Source organism: Onychomys torridus, chromosome 4 (genome assembly GCF_903995425.1).
Source record: "Onychomys torridus chromosome 4, mOncTor1.1, whole genome shotgun sequence".
Taxonomy (NCBI): Eukaryota; Metazoa; Chordata; class Mammalia; order Rodentia; family Cricetidae; genus Onychomys; species Onychomys torridus.
Window position 1 is genome coordinate 8771491 of NC_050446.1, and position 14571 is coordinate 8786061.

The 14571-nt window shown below is 47.7% G+C and overlaps 1 protein-coding gene across 4 annotated transcripts in view; it reads left to right on the forward strand.

Annotated features, from left to right (window-relative positions):
• Kyat1 (kynurenine aminotransferase 1) overlaps window positions 1–14571 on the forward strand; it is a 43670-nt gene that overhangs the window by 13477 nt on the left and 15622 nt on the right. For 2 of the 4 annotated variants that reach the window (XM_036184993.1, XM_036184992.1), the window contains exon 1: window positions 1130–1270. The exons of 1 other annotated variant lie outside the window; for it this stretch is intronic. The gene's annotated coding sequence lies outside the window, so the exon portion shown is untranslated. Of the gene's footprint in view, window positions 1–1129; window positions 1271–14571 lie in introns of those variants that run through there. One more of the 4 variants, XM_036184994.1, reaches the window with a different exon arrangement.

The following is a 14571-nucleotide window of genomic DNA, read 5'->3' on the forward strand; positions in this document are numbered from 1 at the left end:
TGGCAATGTTTGACCAGCAGGCGGAGCAGGTGAGGCATCAAGGTAGCTCAGGTTCTGCACGAAGGCACCACCCCAGACTCTGCTCCAGCACTCGTCCCCAGCGAGCAGAACTGGTTTGAGAGAGCAGCAGTATGCCGCACTTGATTTATGCTAGCGCTTGCCTGCGCAGGCCTTGGAAGGGTAGCGGTACAGTGCAAATGCGCAAGGCAGCGGGGAACCTGCCTTAGCGCCTGTGCACGCCGAGCAGAACACATCTGGGAGAGCAGCTGCCCGAGCGGTGGGGCCACGGGGAGCTCTTGGGGTGTGTGTGGGGGGGGGCGAGTGTAGGAATCACAAGGTACAAGGGCCAGTGCGGGGGGGGGGGGTGGAGTGGGCAGGCTCCGGGATTGTCTGGACGCGCTGGCGGGTGGGCGGGCACAGCAGCCTGTTGGACGCCAGACGATAGAGGAAGTCAAATGATTACCGTTTATTATCAGTAAAATATCTGCACAAATACCACAGTACAGGGTAGGAAATCTGAACCGACTCGCCAGCCACTCCTACTGCCTGCTTGCCGCTTTTTCCTCCTTCCAAGAGGCCCGCGCATCCCTTGGCCCCGCCTTGTATTTGGGTCTCGTCCATGTCTCAAGAAAACTCCACCTCTTGGGCCAAAATGCTCCTTTTAATTGGTTAGCTGACCGGTGGCGGGATTCCCTAACAACTAGTCTTCCGAGGCCCCCCTAGCCCGGAGACCGAGGTCCCCAAAGCCCGTGCTCCCGCTCCCACAGCAGGGAAATGTCCAGCAGCAGATGAGGAAGAGGGAGAAGTCCAAGGAAAGGGCAGGGGAAGCCCGCGGCTGAGGACGGGGTGGGGTGGAGGAGCTGGTGCGGGTCTGTCCGGAGAACGCCCGGGTGGAACCGCTGCGAGTGGCAGCGCGCCCCTTTCCTTTCTCCACCCGACCCTCCAACTGGGCGCCGCTCCCGGCCGCATGTCACGCAGCCAGCCCTCCTTCGCGCTGTGGGTCTTTGGCGCCTTGTTTTGTTTTCCTGTCGCTGTACGGGTTCATAGGTATCCGCCCCGGAAATGATGTCACCAGGTACAAACGGGGCCCCTCGGGGGTCGCCATGGATTTTAAAGGGAACTTAGCGCTCTTGGCGCCATGTTGCTTCTGGGCGGAAGTAGCGCATCTAGGACTCTGCCTATTTAAAGGAACAGAGTCGTTTGCAACCTTGGGAATACATTCGGGGTTGCCAGCGGTTCGACGAAGCCGCACAATTCTTCGCTGAAGCAGGTCAGTACGAGGTTTCGGTGCTAGGTTTCACCGAGATCGTGTGTTGAAGCCGGCATGTTTTCCAAAGGGTTCCGAGTGCTGTAGCCCTCGATGCATGTGCTGCTGTTTGTGTGTGATGTGTAGCTTCGCTAAAAGAAAGGCTGGTCCCCCGAGAAAAACTCGGGCGCGCGGTTGGCAGCTCTGCACTCACCTATGGGACCAGACAGGCTAGCTCTCTCTGCACCCACATTCACTTGCCCAAGGTAATCCTGGCCAAGATGAAGACTGCGGTTACGAAGAATTCCCGGTAGAGCTGGCGCGGATAACAGTCTCCGTGGGTTCTTCTGACGATTCCCAGGCTGACAGCAGTCGTGGCAATTGGATTAGAGTACTAATGTGGGACAACTTCCGAGATAACTTAGATAAAAAAAAAACTTACGGGACAGAAAGAATAGCCTTCAGCCCTGCTGCCGTTCGAGTGTTCGCGTGCACGCCAGCTTTCTGCTAATACGCACACGTTGTTAACTGATGGACTGGCACAAGGGAACGGAGGTTCTGGGTACCTGACCAGGGGAAGAATTTAACTACCATGTGCGCTGTTTGATTCTTGAAAAGAAAAGGATGAAATTATGTGCTGAGCCAATGCCTAGGTTTGGGTCTTCTCCTTAAGGTCTCGTTGCTTCCCTTTAATAAAGGAGGAAACATGTTAGTTCGTTAAAGAATTTAGTGTGTTACAGCCAGCATGGGAAAAAGAAGCTGGAATTTGAGTACCGGGGCGTTTAGCCTGCTTTGGTCTGACCCGTGTTCCATTAGGCATAGCACAGACATGCAGCACGAATTGTTGGACCAATGAGACTGACAGGAAGACTAGCCGAGGGAGAGCATGCATAGAGGAAGAGTGTCAGAGCCCGGGATAAGGTTCAAGGCTCACTGTCCTTTTCTACCCTGGAGTCGGTAGAGCTGGACCATCATCCATGAACAGATATGACCAACAGTAGACACCAAGTGGCTCCATGCTTCACCTTTTCATACACATCAGTCCTATTTACTGATGGGTGAGGCACAGAGTTTGGAAAAGGGATTCCCACAGGTCCTGGCTCCCCTCCCACTGATCCACCCACAGGAGGCTTTGAGGCCACCAGGTCTCACCCTCTGCTTTCTGCGAGCATCAGCCTCTAGTGGTTCAAAGTCTACACAGTAGCTGGACAGACACAAACTGGCTGTTCCCATTCTATGATTCTGGGAGAGCAGCCGACAACTTGGCAGTCAACTCCTGTGTTGCATAGGACAAAGAACCAGACTGGGTGGAATCTTCTAGATAGTGACTGACCTCTCATACGTGACAGAGAAGTGTTTAGAATGACTTCCCAGCATTCCCTGAAGGTCCTAGGTGACTGATAAAAGTACACATCATCAGAGCAAGTGTAGGTTGCAGACCTGCAGGCTTGTTTCTATGCACTTTATGGCCAAACCTCAACCCCACCTACTAATGCACTTTACTTCCCAAACCTCAAGACCTGGCTCCTGGTTGCTAATCCAGGTGGGGGCGCCAGAAGACCGCTGGGTCCTTCATAGCAATGACATGCTCCTGACCTTGCCCACCAGCAGTCTGTCCCCAGAGCAAATTTGGTGCAGCAAATAAAGGTGTCACATCTCAGGACAAGAAGCTTTTGTCTTCCTGGTTGTTTTTACTGGCTGAGTTTTCAAATTGCCAAGGAACAGGGACACCTAAGCTACCAAGAAAAGACCTGCTCTTTCCTCTGTGGCCCACAGGCCGAATCAGCTTGCCAGAGAGGAGTCCATTAAGGCCTGTCCCAGCAGACATTGGGCCTGAAGGACTCCTGGAGGACCCAGGCAGCCCCTGAAAGTTTCCTACCTCCTTACCCAGGGGAGCAAGTGTGAGCCTGGAGCTTTCTGTTCTTTGCTGGGACTGACTTTGGGCAAGTCCCTCCCTGATCCAACCCTCAGCTCTACCTAGAAAATTGGCAGGCTATTCTCCAAGGTTCCTGCTGGGCCCCTACTTCCCTGTAAGTAGAACTGCCCAGGAGAGGATTTCAGTTTTGCATCTATATCCTTACTAAGGGAACAGGAAACAAGCTGCCTGCTATTTGTCACACCTGGGATTGCCACCAACCCCTGTGGGCTGGGAACCTTCAGTCACAGCTGCAGAAGTCACTCTTTTCTTCTCAGCTCATTCCAAGGTCATAGGGCCTAGGTCTCTATCCTTGTATTCCTTAGCTCTTAGCCAGCATTTCCTCTGGGAATATTTATAATATGGGACCTCTTTTTTACTGTTTAAAAAAGAGGGGCTAGGCTAGCGGTGGTGGTGCACCCCTTTAATCCCAGCACTCGGGAGGCAGAGGCAGGTGGATCTCTGTGAGTTTCGAGGACAGCCTGGTCTACAAAGTGAGTTTCAGGACAGCCAAAACTACAAAGAGAAACTCTGTCTTGAAATAAACAAACAAACAAATAAATAAAAAGGTGGGGGACTGGATTCATTATTGAATAAGAGACTTTTGGGGAGAGGCCTTGTATCATGAAATAGATTTTTAAAACAGACATTTTTATTTTTAATAATGTCTGATTATCTTGCTGTGTGGTTTTGTGTGTGTGTGTGTGTGTGTGTGTGTGTGTGTGTGTGTGTACACATGAGTACAGATGCCTTTGGAGGCCAGAGGCATCAGATCTTCCTGAAAGCTGTAGTTACAGGCCGTTGTGAGCCACCTGGTGTGGGTGCTGGGGTCAAATTTAGGTCCACTGCAAAAGCAGTGTGGCTCTTAACCATAAGCTATCTCCCTAGCCCTGTTAAACAGGTTTTGTGGAAAGCTGGTGAGTTTCAGTAATTGGCTTCTTGCTAATTGCAGGTTACCACATGCATACAAGGAGCACAGCATGACGTGGGTTAGACTGGTTGGTTATCTGTGGTGCTGAGGATCAGGCTCAGCCCTTGTTCTTGCTGTGATGATTCTCTACTGCTCTATGGATGGGTAAACTGAGCCCACAGGCTGTGCCCTGGGGACCCATGGTCCATAGCTAATTCAATAGTGGAGCTGGGTCATTCCATCTAAGACCTTGCCACGGCATGGGGACAGGTCTTAACCAAGCATGACGTCCCTTCTCTTGCTCTCTTCTGTTCTCGGTGGGCACCACAGTTAGTGTTTTCTCAGTGAGTGGCCATCTTCCTGCTGGATGAGCTGAGCAAAGGAAATGCAAATGTTCTTTGAGGGAACCAGAACATTTGAGGAAAGAGTTGGGGTTTTAGGAAAAAGTGAATGGAGAGTGGTATGAACCCTAGTTCAGGTATTCAGGGTCCAGTGGGTGTCGGTCTTTATGCTGTAGAGTAAAATAGGACAACAGCCTCCCAGCAGTGGTGGTTCGGAGGTAGGACCCCTCACCAGGCCAGTTAAATAAAGGGAAGTACTGAGGCAAGGGTGATGCTTTTTTCCCCCAGTTATTTTATTTATTCATTTATTTTATTTCATTTTTATTTTATTTATTTATTTATTTTGGTTTTTCGAGACAGGGTTTCTCTGTGTAGCTTTGCGCCTTTCCTGGAACTTGCTTGGTAGCCCAGGCTGGCCTTGAACTCACAGAGATCCGCCTGCCTCGGCCTGCTAAGTGCTGGGATTAAAGACGTGCACCACCATACCTATATCTCTCCCCCTGCTCCTACTCTTTTAACATGTATGGGTATTTTGTATGTAACGTGTATGGCTGTATCTGGATGACACATGTGTGTACTTCTGGTGCAGGCCAGAGAGGGTGTTGGATCCCCTAACTAGCTACAGATGGTTGTGAGCCACCATGTTGGTCCTGGGAGACAAGCCTGAGTCCTGTGGAAGAATAACCACTGACTGAGCTGTCTCTCCAGCCCCATGGCTGACCTATTTGTTTATTTAGGTCTTTCTTTCTTTCTTCCTTCCTTCCTTCCTTCCTTCCTTCCTTCCTTCCTTCCTTCCTTCCTTCCTTCCTTTCTTATGTTATATGCTATGGTGTCAGGTACCCTGGAACTGGCATTACAGATGGTTGTGAGCTGCTATGTGCTTCCTGGGAATTGAACCCAGGTCCTCTGGAAGAGTAGCCAGTGCTCTTTACCACTGAGCCATCTCTCCTATTTTGGTTTTTCAAGACAAGGTTTCTCTGTGTAGCCTTGGCTGTCCTGGAACTCCACTCTGTAGACCAGGCTGGCCTGTATCTACCTCCCAAGTACTGAGATTAAAGGCATGTTCTACCACTACACAGTGAAAGATAGAGTTCTGTTTTGTTTGTTTGGTTTTGGTTTTTCAAGAGACTTTATTTTTTTTGAAGCCAGGTTTATAGGCTGGGCATGGAAGCTCATGCTCACTATTACATTTGGGAAACTGAGGGACTCAGTGAGTTCCAGACCAGCATAGGGTACAGGGTGAGTGAGACTATCTCAGAATAGCCAAGAAATAAATAGATAAATAAAACCCCACCAGAGGGTGGGGGAGGGGGTTGCTCTTGTATATGTTGCCAGGAAGCTGACATAGGGTTGGTTCATCCAGGTGAGTGCTACATGTTTTCAGACTGGTGACCAGCTTCTCATAGCAAGGTGCCAGAGGTACACGTATGACCCTAACAAGCACTTAGTCACAAGGGACTTTTTAGTTCTGCAAATCTCAAAACAGAGATCATTAGTCCACGGGGTTGCTGTTGTGCTGATTGCCCATGTGCAGTTTCTAGAATGTTACACAATGGACATTTCAGGATTATGGCTGCTCCAGGCTCTCTTGCTGATTGCCAGACTCCTTCACAGTCAGCCTCCATGCATACCAGGGCACACAGTGCACGCTCATGCAGATGCACAGCTAGTCATGGTGAATGGCATGGGATGCAGGCCAGGCATTGTGCAGAGCTGGCGCATATGTGGGTCAGGTCATGTTTAAAGCAAAGAATCTGTATGTCCTAAAGAAAGGGGAACATAGAGGCTTCAGAGTCAGGGCTTAGCCAACTCCAGAGGCCAGGCTGAGGTGGCTCTGCACTAATGTCAACACTCTAGTGTCAACACAGCCTACTGGACAAGTATGTCCAATGGGGGTCAGCAGCCAAGGCACAGCTGACATCAGCACCAAGTTATTGAAACATGCCAAGTGTCCAAGGGTCATCTACAAGCTTTCTGGTGAGGCTAGTGGCCATTAGCTGTTCAGGGTCAAGGAGATGTGTGTTGAGGGAGGCACCGGCTGCCAGTGCCTCGCCTGACATTGAGGAGGTCTCAGAGTGTAGATGCTTAGGAATTACAGTTTGTAGGATGTAGCTAGAGTTTTCCTGCCTGGCCCACGATCAGGACAAATCTCTCACCTGCCAGTCCCACAGCCACTCAGACCCAACCAAGTAAACACACAGAGACTTATATTACTTATAAACTGTATGGCCATGGTCGGCCTCTTGCTAACTGTTCTTATATCTTAAATCAACCCATTTCTATTAATCTATAAGTTGCCACGTGGCTCATGGCTTACCAGTATCTTAACATCTTCTCATAAAACACAGAAAAGGCACACAAAAAAAAATATGGTGATATTTTATTTGTACTGAAATGTGATTTTATTTGTATGTTAAATAAATAAAGTTGCCTGGGGGTCAAAGCTAATAGCAAGCCCTAGCAGAAGCCAGGCAGTGGTAGCACACAACCTCCCAGCACTCGGGAGGCAGAGGCAGGCGGATCTCTGTGAGTTCAAGGCCAGCCTGGGCTGCAGAGTGAGTTCCAGAAAAGGCGCAAAACTACACAGAGAAACCCTGTCTTGGAAAACCAACCAATCAATCAAACAAACAAACAAAAAACAAAAACAAAAAAAGGCTTATAACTAATACACAAAAACCTATATCCAATAAGTATATACAATATATACAGTCAAGAATTACATTAATGATGTCAAGTCCATTAACATTTGACAGGTTCAGACAAAAAACTCCATTAATGTAACGGTAGGAAGGTGTTGAACAGGTCACGTGTTGCCCTCTGACCCCTGCCCTGGTGAATTCGTCTGCTTCGTGACCTGAGCACCTGCTCTGCCCCCATGGCAGCACTTCTCTGGTGGATTGTTTGTTTGTGACAGAGTATCTCTGGGTAGCCCTGACTAGCCTGGAACTTGCTGTGTAGACTAGGTTGACTTTGAACTCACAGAGATCCACCTGCTTTGCCTCCCAAGTGCTGGGATGAAAGGTGTGCATCACCACGCTTGGCTCTAATGTATTTATTTACTTACATATTTTTAATTTTTAATTTATGTGTTTGAGTGTTTTGCCTGCATGCATATCTGTCTTAGTTAGGGTTTCTATTGCTGTGAGGAAACACTATGAGCAAAAAGCCAGTTGTGGAGGAAAGGGTTTATTGGCTTACACTTCCACATTGCTGTTCATCATTGAAGGAAGTCAGGACAGGAACTCAAACTGGGCAGGAACCTGGAGGCAGGTGCTGATGGAGAGACCATGAGGGGTGCTGTTTCCTGGCTACTCAGCCTGCTTACTTGTAGAACCCAGGACCACCCCCAATGGGCTGGGCCCTCCCACATGAATCACTAGTTAAGAAAACATCCACTCAGGAGGCAGAGGCTGGTAGATCTTTGTGAGTTCAAGGCCAACCTGGTCTACAGAGTGAGTTCCAGGACAGCCAGGGCTACATGGAGAAACCTTGTCTAGAAAGAGAGAGAGAGAGAGAGAGAGAGAGAGAGAGAAAGAAAGAAAGAAAGAAAGAAAAAAAAAAAAGGGGGTTGGGGATTTAGCTCAGTGGTAGAACGCTTGCCTAGGAAGCGCAAGGCCCTGGGTTCCATCCTCAGCTCCAAAAAGAAAAAAGAAAGAAGAAAAAGAAAATACCCTACCGGCGTGCCTATAGCCTGATGAAATTGAGGCTTCCTCCTCTCTAGTGACTCTAGCTTGTGTCAAGTTAACAAAATTAGCCAGCACGATGTCTGTGCACCATGTGCATGCAGTGTCCACAGATAACAGAAGAGGACTCTAGACCTCAGGAACTAGAGTTACAGAAGATTGTGAGCCTCCATGTGGGTGCTAGCAACTAACTCCAGGTACTCTGGAAGAGCAGCCAGTGCTCTGAGACAGCTCTCCAGCCACCATCACCCCCCTTTTAAAATTTATTTTGTGGTTTTGCTCTTTATTTTTTTAGACAGGGTCTCACTTTGTAGACCTGGCTGTCCTGGAACTCACTCTGTAGACCAGACTGGCCTTGAACTCACAGAGATCTGCCTGCTTCTGCCTCCCAAACTGGTATTAAAGGCGTGAGCCATCACCACCCGGCCATTTTTAATTTTTACTTGTATGTGTGTGTGTGTTTAGGTTTGTGTCAGAGGCCAGGAGACGGTGTCAGCCCCCCTGGAGCTGGAGTTACAGGTGTCTGTGAGCCATCTGACTTGGATGCTAGAAACAAAACTTGGGTCCTCTGAAAGAGCAGCATGCGCTCTTAACCCCTGAGCAGTCTCTCCAGGCCCTACCCCACCCCACTCCTCCACCCTGTAGATTTTACATTCCCTCAGATTCTTCAGGATTCTGAGTAAGTGTTCAGACTTGTTCTGTTCTCACCACAATCCAGTTGGGACCAAAGTCACTCAGGCCCATGGACATCATTCCTCACTTGCACCCCTCTGCCCTACCCCCACTCCAAGTTCGAAGCTTTGCTATGGGTAGAGCCCAGATCCACTCCTACCACACAGGTGCTCTACCAGAAACCACATCTCCAGCACTATGCTCTATTTTTTTTTTTTCCCCAAAAGAATCAGGAGACTTGGAAGATGGCTCAGTTGGTAAAGTGCTTGGTGTGTAAGGATGAGGACCCGAGTTTGATTCCCAGTACCGGTGGAAGAATAAACCTGGCTGCTGAGCAGTGGTGGCGCACGCCCTTAATCCCAGCACTCGGGAGGCAGAGCCAGGCGGATCGCTGTGAGTTCAAGGCCAGCCTGGGCTACAGAGTGAGTTCCTGGAAAGGTGTAAAGCTACACAGAAAAACCATGTCTCGAAACAACATAATAAATACATAAAAGAATAAACCTGGCACATCTGTAGTGCCTCCTGGGGAGACGAGACAAGGTGGAGGGCCCCTGAGGAATGGCATCCAAGGTTAACCTCTGGCCTACACACACACACACACACACACTGCTCCTGGGCACTTGTGAACATACATACTAAACACACAATCACAAATCTAACTATATGCAAGTCTGTAAGTCCCCAAAGCCAGTGTTTATAATTCAGTAGAGCCTCTTGAGATATTCTTCACCAAAACCATTCTTTTGTAATAAGCAGGCCACATGGAATTCTTCTGAGAAGAGTGAGTCTCAGGTGTCCAGATTTAGTTAAATAACACCGGCTCTCAATGACACGCTTCAGGTGTCAGTAATCATATAGTGTTCATCACCAGTTGTGTAACATAGACTTTGTAGTGCCTCCCCCCCCCCAATCTCGACGGGAATGGCAGGTTGTGGAATGACAGGTTCCATGTAAGTGGCAACCAGTCCTGTCATGTCCTGTGTCAGTGTTCCTGAGTCACACTGACATTCAGGGACAGGCAGTGAAGCATGCTGTCACCAAGTGATGAAACCAGAGAACCCACGTAGCATCTCACAAAGTGGACTATCAGAAGAGAGTTAGCCAGCAGAGACACAAGTGCAGGCAAGCAGGGCATCTGGACACGGCAGTCACATTTGCTGACCCTACAGGGGCACTGTAGCTGTCCCTGTTGGGGACTTCCATCTGCAGTGAGGGAAACTTCCAAAATGCTCCCCGATGGAGAGGTCCCAGAGAGGGCCTGGAACCTGCCAGTCAAGGGCTCCACTGCCGAGCGGCCCTTACCTTTTTGGTTTTGGTTTTGAGACAGGGTCTTACTAAGTAGCTTGGGTTTTATCAAAACACATATGATGATTCTGAGCTGGCAAGATGGCTGAGCAGGTAATGACATCTGCTACCAACTTTAATGACCCAAGTTTTATCTTTAGAACCTACATGATGAAAAGAGAAAACTGACCCCTGAAAGTTGTCTTCTGATGTCCACATATGAGCTGTGGTACACTTAAATACACACCAACATGGATGATAAATAAATGAATAAATAAATGTGAATCAGACTTAAAAATACAAACTCATGATCCTCCTGCCTCCAACTTTTATCTATATAAAATCTCTCAAACAAACCAAATAATCACTTCCTGTCCCTGTCCACATCTGGTAAGCAGTCACCTCTGCATTGGCTGGGTTCTAGATTCATCATATGAAAGGAATCACGCAGTGTGTGGTCTTGAGTGACTGGTGTCTTTCAGTGTAACTGGATTTATTTTTCTTTGGGGAACCAGCTTACAGATAATGACACAGAGACTTAGTATTAATGATGAGAGCTCAGCGTCCCACTAGCTCTTATTCGTTAAATTAACCTGCTTTTATTAATCTAGGTTTTACCATGTGGCTTTTTACCTTTCTTTCCATATTGCCCATGCTGCTTCCTCTGCATATAGCAGCAGATTACCTTTCTTCTTCCTAGAGTCCTCTCTGGCCCCAGAAGTCCTCTCCTGCCTAGCTATTGGACATTCAGCTCTTTATTAAACCAATCAGAAGGCACCTTGGCAAAGACACATCTTCACAGTGTAAACAAATATTCCACAACTACCTAGCATTGCTTAGGTTCATACATATTAGAGCGTGTAGCAGTAAACTTCACTATGTGACTGTACTGTAGTTTAATCAGTCATTGATGAACATTTGGGGTTTTCTACAAGTCTTTAGAAAGATATAGTGGGCGGTGGTGGCACACCTTTAATCCCAGCACTTGCAGAGGCAGGTGGATCTCTGTGAGTTCAAGGTCAGCCCGGGCTACAGATTGAGTTCCAGGAAAGGTGCAAAGCTACACAGAGAAACCCTGTCTCGAAAAACCAAAAAGATTTATTTGCCATGCAGTGGTGGTGCACACCTTTAATCTCAGCCCTATGGAGGCAGAGGCAGGTGAATCTCTCGGTTCAAGACTAGCCTGATCTGCAGAGTGAGTTCCCAGACAGCCAGGGCTACACGTAGAAACCCTGTCTTTAAAAACCAAAAAAAAAAAAAAAAAAAAAAGGGTTGGGGATTTAGCTCAGTGGTAGAGAGCACTTGCCTAGCAAGCGTAAGGCCCTGGGTTCGATCCTCAGGTAAAAAAAAAAAGTATTTTATTGTTTGTGTTTTTCAGAAGAGGACCATGTGTCTCCTGGGACAGGAATACAGGTGGCTGTGGGCCACCATAGCAGTGCTGGGAACTGAACTTGGGTCCTCTGCAAGAACAGCAAGTGCTCTTAACCACTGAGCCGTCTCTGCAGCCGCCTCTTCTACCTTTTGACTGTAATGAATAATGCTGCCATAGGACAGAGGTGTAGCTCAGTGGCAGAGCTCATGCTTATGTGACAAAGTCTTGTGTTCAGTCCCCAGCACTGCATAGAAATAATAATACTGCTAAGAAAGGCTCTTTACAGATCTTGGCTTGGACATCAGTTTCCAGTTCTTTAGAGTACATCTGTAGGAGTGGAACTGCCAGGTCACAGGTAAATCTATGTCTGAAGTCATAAAAGTGAAATACTTCGCTGGATGTGGTGGCCCATGCCTATGATCTTAGCATTCAGAAATCACAAGTGTGAGGCTAGCCTGGGTGGCAGTAGTGAGACCCTGCTCCAAAAATAAATACATAAAATAAATAAATAAATAAGTAAATAAGTAAAGTAAAAGGTGTGGGGGGGGGTGTCAGAAAAGAGAAAGGGAAGAGGAAAGGAAAGATACCATATGTATATTTTAAAACATTCATCATGGCCCTTTGGAGAAGGGCGTCTGTCTTACTAAAGAAGAATGAATCCGGGGCTGGAGAGATGGCTCAGAGGTTAAGAGCACCGACTGCTCTTCCAGAGGTCCTGAGTTCAATTCCCAGCACCCACATGGTAGCTCACAACCATCTGTAATGAGATCTGTTGCCCTCTTCTGTATACATAATAAATAAATAACTCTTAAAAAAAAAAAAAAAAGAAGAATGAATCCACACTGGGGAGCAGCTGGCAAATAACAGAGTCACGAGTGAGCCTGGGGGACAGTGGCAGGGCATGAGTCACCACAGGTGGTCTCATCGAGGTCTAATGAAGTCCAGGGTAGACATGGACTTGGATCTGGTTGAGAGTTTGGAAGAGAAAGCATCCTTGCATGACCTCACAGTCAGGTGGGTTTCCTCCTCGTATACCCAAACAGTGGCCAAAAACATCAGTGTCAGGCAGAGACACACCACAACCCTAGTTAATCCAGACACAGGGTCTTCTTGTGTAGCCAAGGCTGGCATAGAAGTTAGTAATCCATTCTGGCCTCAAACTCACAGAGCCTCTTGTCTCTGCATCCTGAACACAGGGGTTCCAGATCAAATTTACAATCAGGGATGGAGAGATGGCTCAGTGGTTAAGAGCACTGTCTAAACTTGTACCAGGATTATGTTCCCAGCACTCAACTGGGGCCTAACAACTGTCTGTAACTCCAGTTACAGAGGATGAGGATCCAATGCCTCTTCCGGCCTCCTGGGCACTGTGTGCATGTGGTACAGAGGCTTATATGCAGACAAAATACTCATACACATAAAACATAAATACATTTGTAATCCTCCTGCTTCAGATCTACTTTGGCTCATACATTTGCTCCTAGGAGATACGGAGTTCATTTTTATATATGGTGTGAAGGAGGGTTTTTTGTTTGTTTGTTTCTCTTTTTAACTTCGAGGCTGGGTCTCACCTCTTAGTCCAAGCTGACATGTGTAGTCAAGGCTGGCCTCAAACTTTCAGAGTTCTGCCTTAGTCTCCCAGGTATCAGGGTTATGACCATCCAACACCATGTCCACTCCAATTCATTCTTTTCTCTGGAGCTGTGGTAAAGAGAGATCTCAGAAATGGTTATTCTTTGGTTCAGCACCCTCAGATAGACCCTGGGAACTTTTGAGGGAAGAGAGCCTTGCACGGTCTTCATTAAATATTTGTGACCTGGACCAAGCCACAGAGACCACAGATTCTCAGGCCCAGCTATGCAACAGCCTCACCAGCAATCACCAGAAGACCTCTGACTACAGCGTCAGTTCACCAATAAGAATTATGCAAAACAATTTGTAATGTGATGATGTGTGTGAGCATGTGCGTACATACTCGTGTGTGTGTGTGTGTGTGTGTGTGTGTGTGTGTGTGTGTGTGTGTAAGAGAGACAGGCTCTTACTATGTTACAGTACTGGCTGGCCTGAAGCTTGCTATGTAGGGTGGCCTCATATTTGTGGCAATCCCTCTGCCTCTTCCTCCCATGTTCTGTGATTATGTGCCCATGCCAGCACACCTGAATGTTTTGTTTTATTTTTCAAGACAGGGTTTCTCTGTGTAGCCCTGGCTGCCCTGGAACTCACTCTGTAGACTAGGCTGGCCTCGAACTCAGAGTGCCTGGCTCTTTCTTCTGAGTGCTGGCTCTAAAGGCATGCGCCATCACTGCCTGGCTTTGGCTCAGTTTTTTGCCTTTTAAAATTCTGCCTTTTCCTCCAGTGCTCAGAACACAGGCGGTTTGTCTCCTGGAATTACAGCTCATTAACAGACTGAGTAAACACCTTTTGCCTGAGGGTGAACTTGGTGTCATTTCAGACTAGTGTTAGTGTCCGGTTGATTTAGCAGCCTTCCTGGAAGATTGGGTCTTTGCCCTTTGAAAGGTCTTGGCCTCTCTAGGAACAATCACCCATAAACATGAGAGTCAGTTTGGGAATTGCTGGTTCTGATGCAATGCTCTGCATGCCTGTCCTTCAGCCAGTCCCTCTCAGTTTATTACTATTATTTTATTTTTTGATCCCTTCAGCTCTGCTCCGTAGTGCTGCGATGCAGCCAACCTTTTCAGAGTTGTCTTCTGTTAGGTTTTATCTTTGCTGGTGTTTTTTTGTTTTGTTTTGTTTTGTTTGTTTGTTTGTTTTTAACTTTATTTATTTTAGACAGATTTTTTTTTTTTTTAAGCTGAGGATCGAACCCAGGGCCTTTCGCTTGCTAGGCAAGCGCTCTATCACTGAGCTAAATCCCCTGACCCGACAGATCTAATTCTACAGCTCAGGCTGGCCTAGAACTTGGTGATCCTCCTGTCTCTGCCTCTCAAGCGCTGGGCTATAGACATGCGCCACCACATAGCTGCCCCCAGCCTCTCTTTTTCTTCACATTTCTGGAAGAAGTGGAGTTTTCTTGCTATGCAGTTTCTGTCAGCTTGGGTTTGTGCGTTGTAGCTCTGTGGTATCACTTACCAGGTTCTTCAGTCTCATATAGCAATCCTATGGTGGGTTAGGATCACTGTGGTAGAAG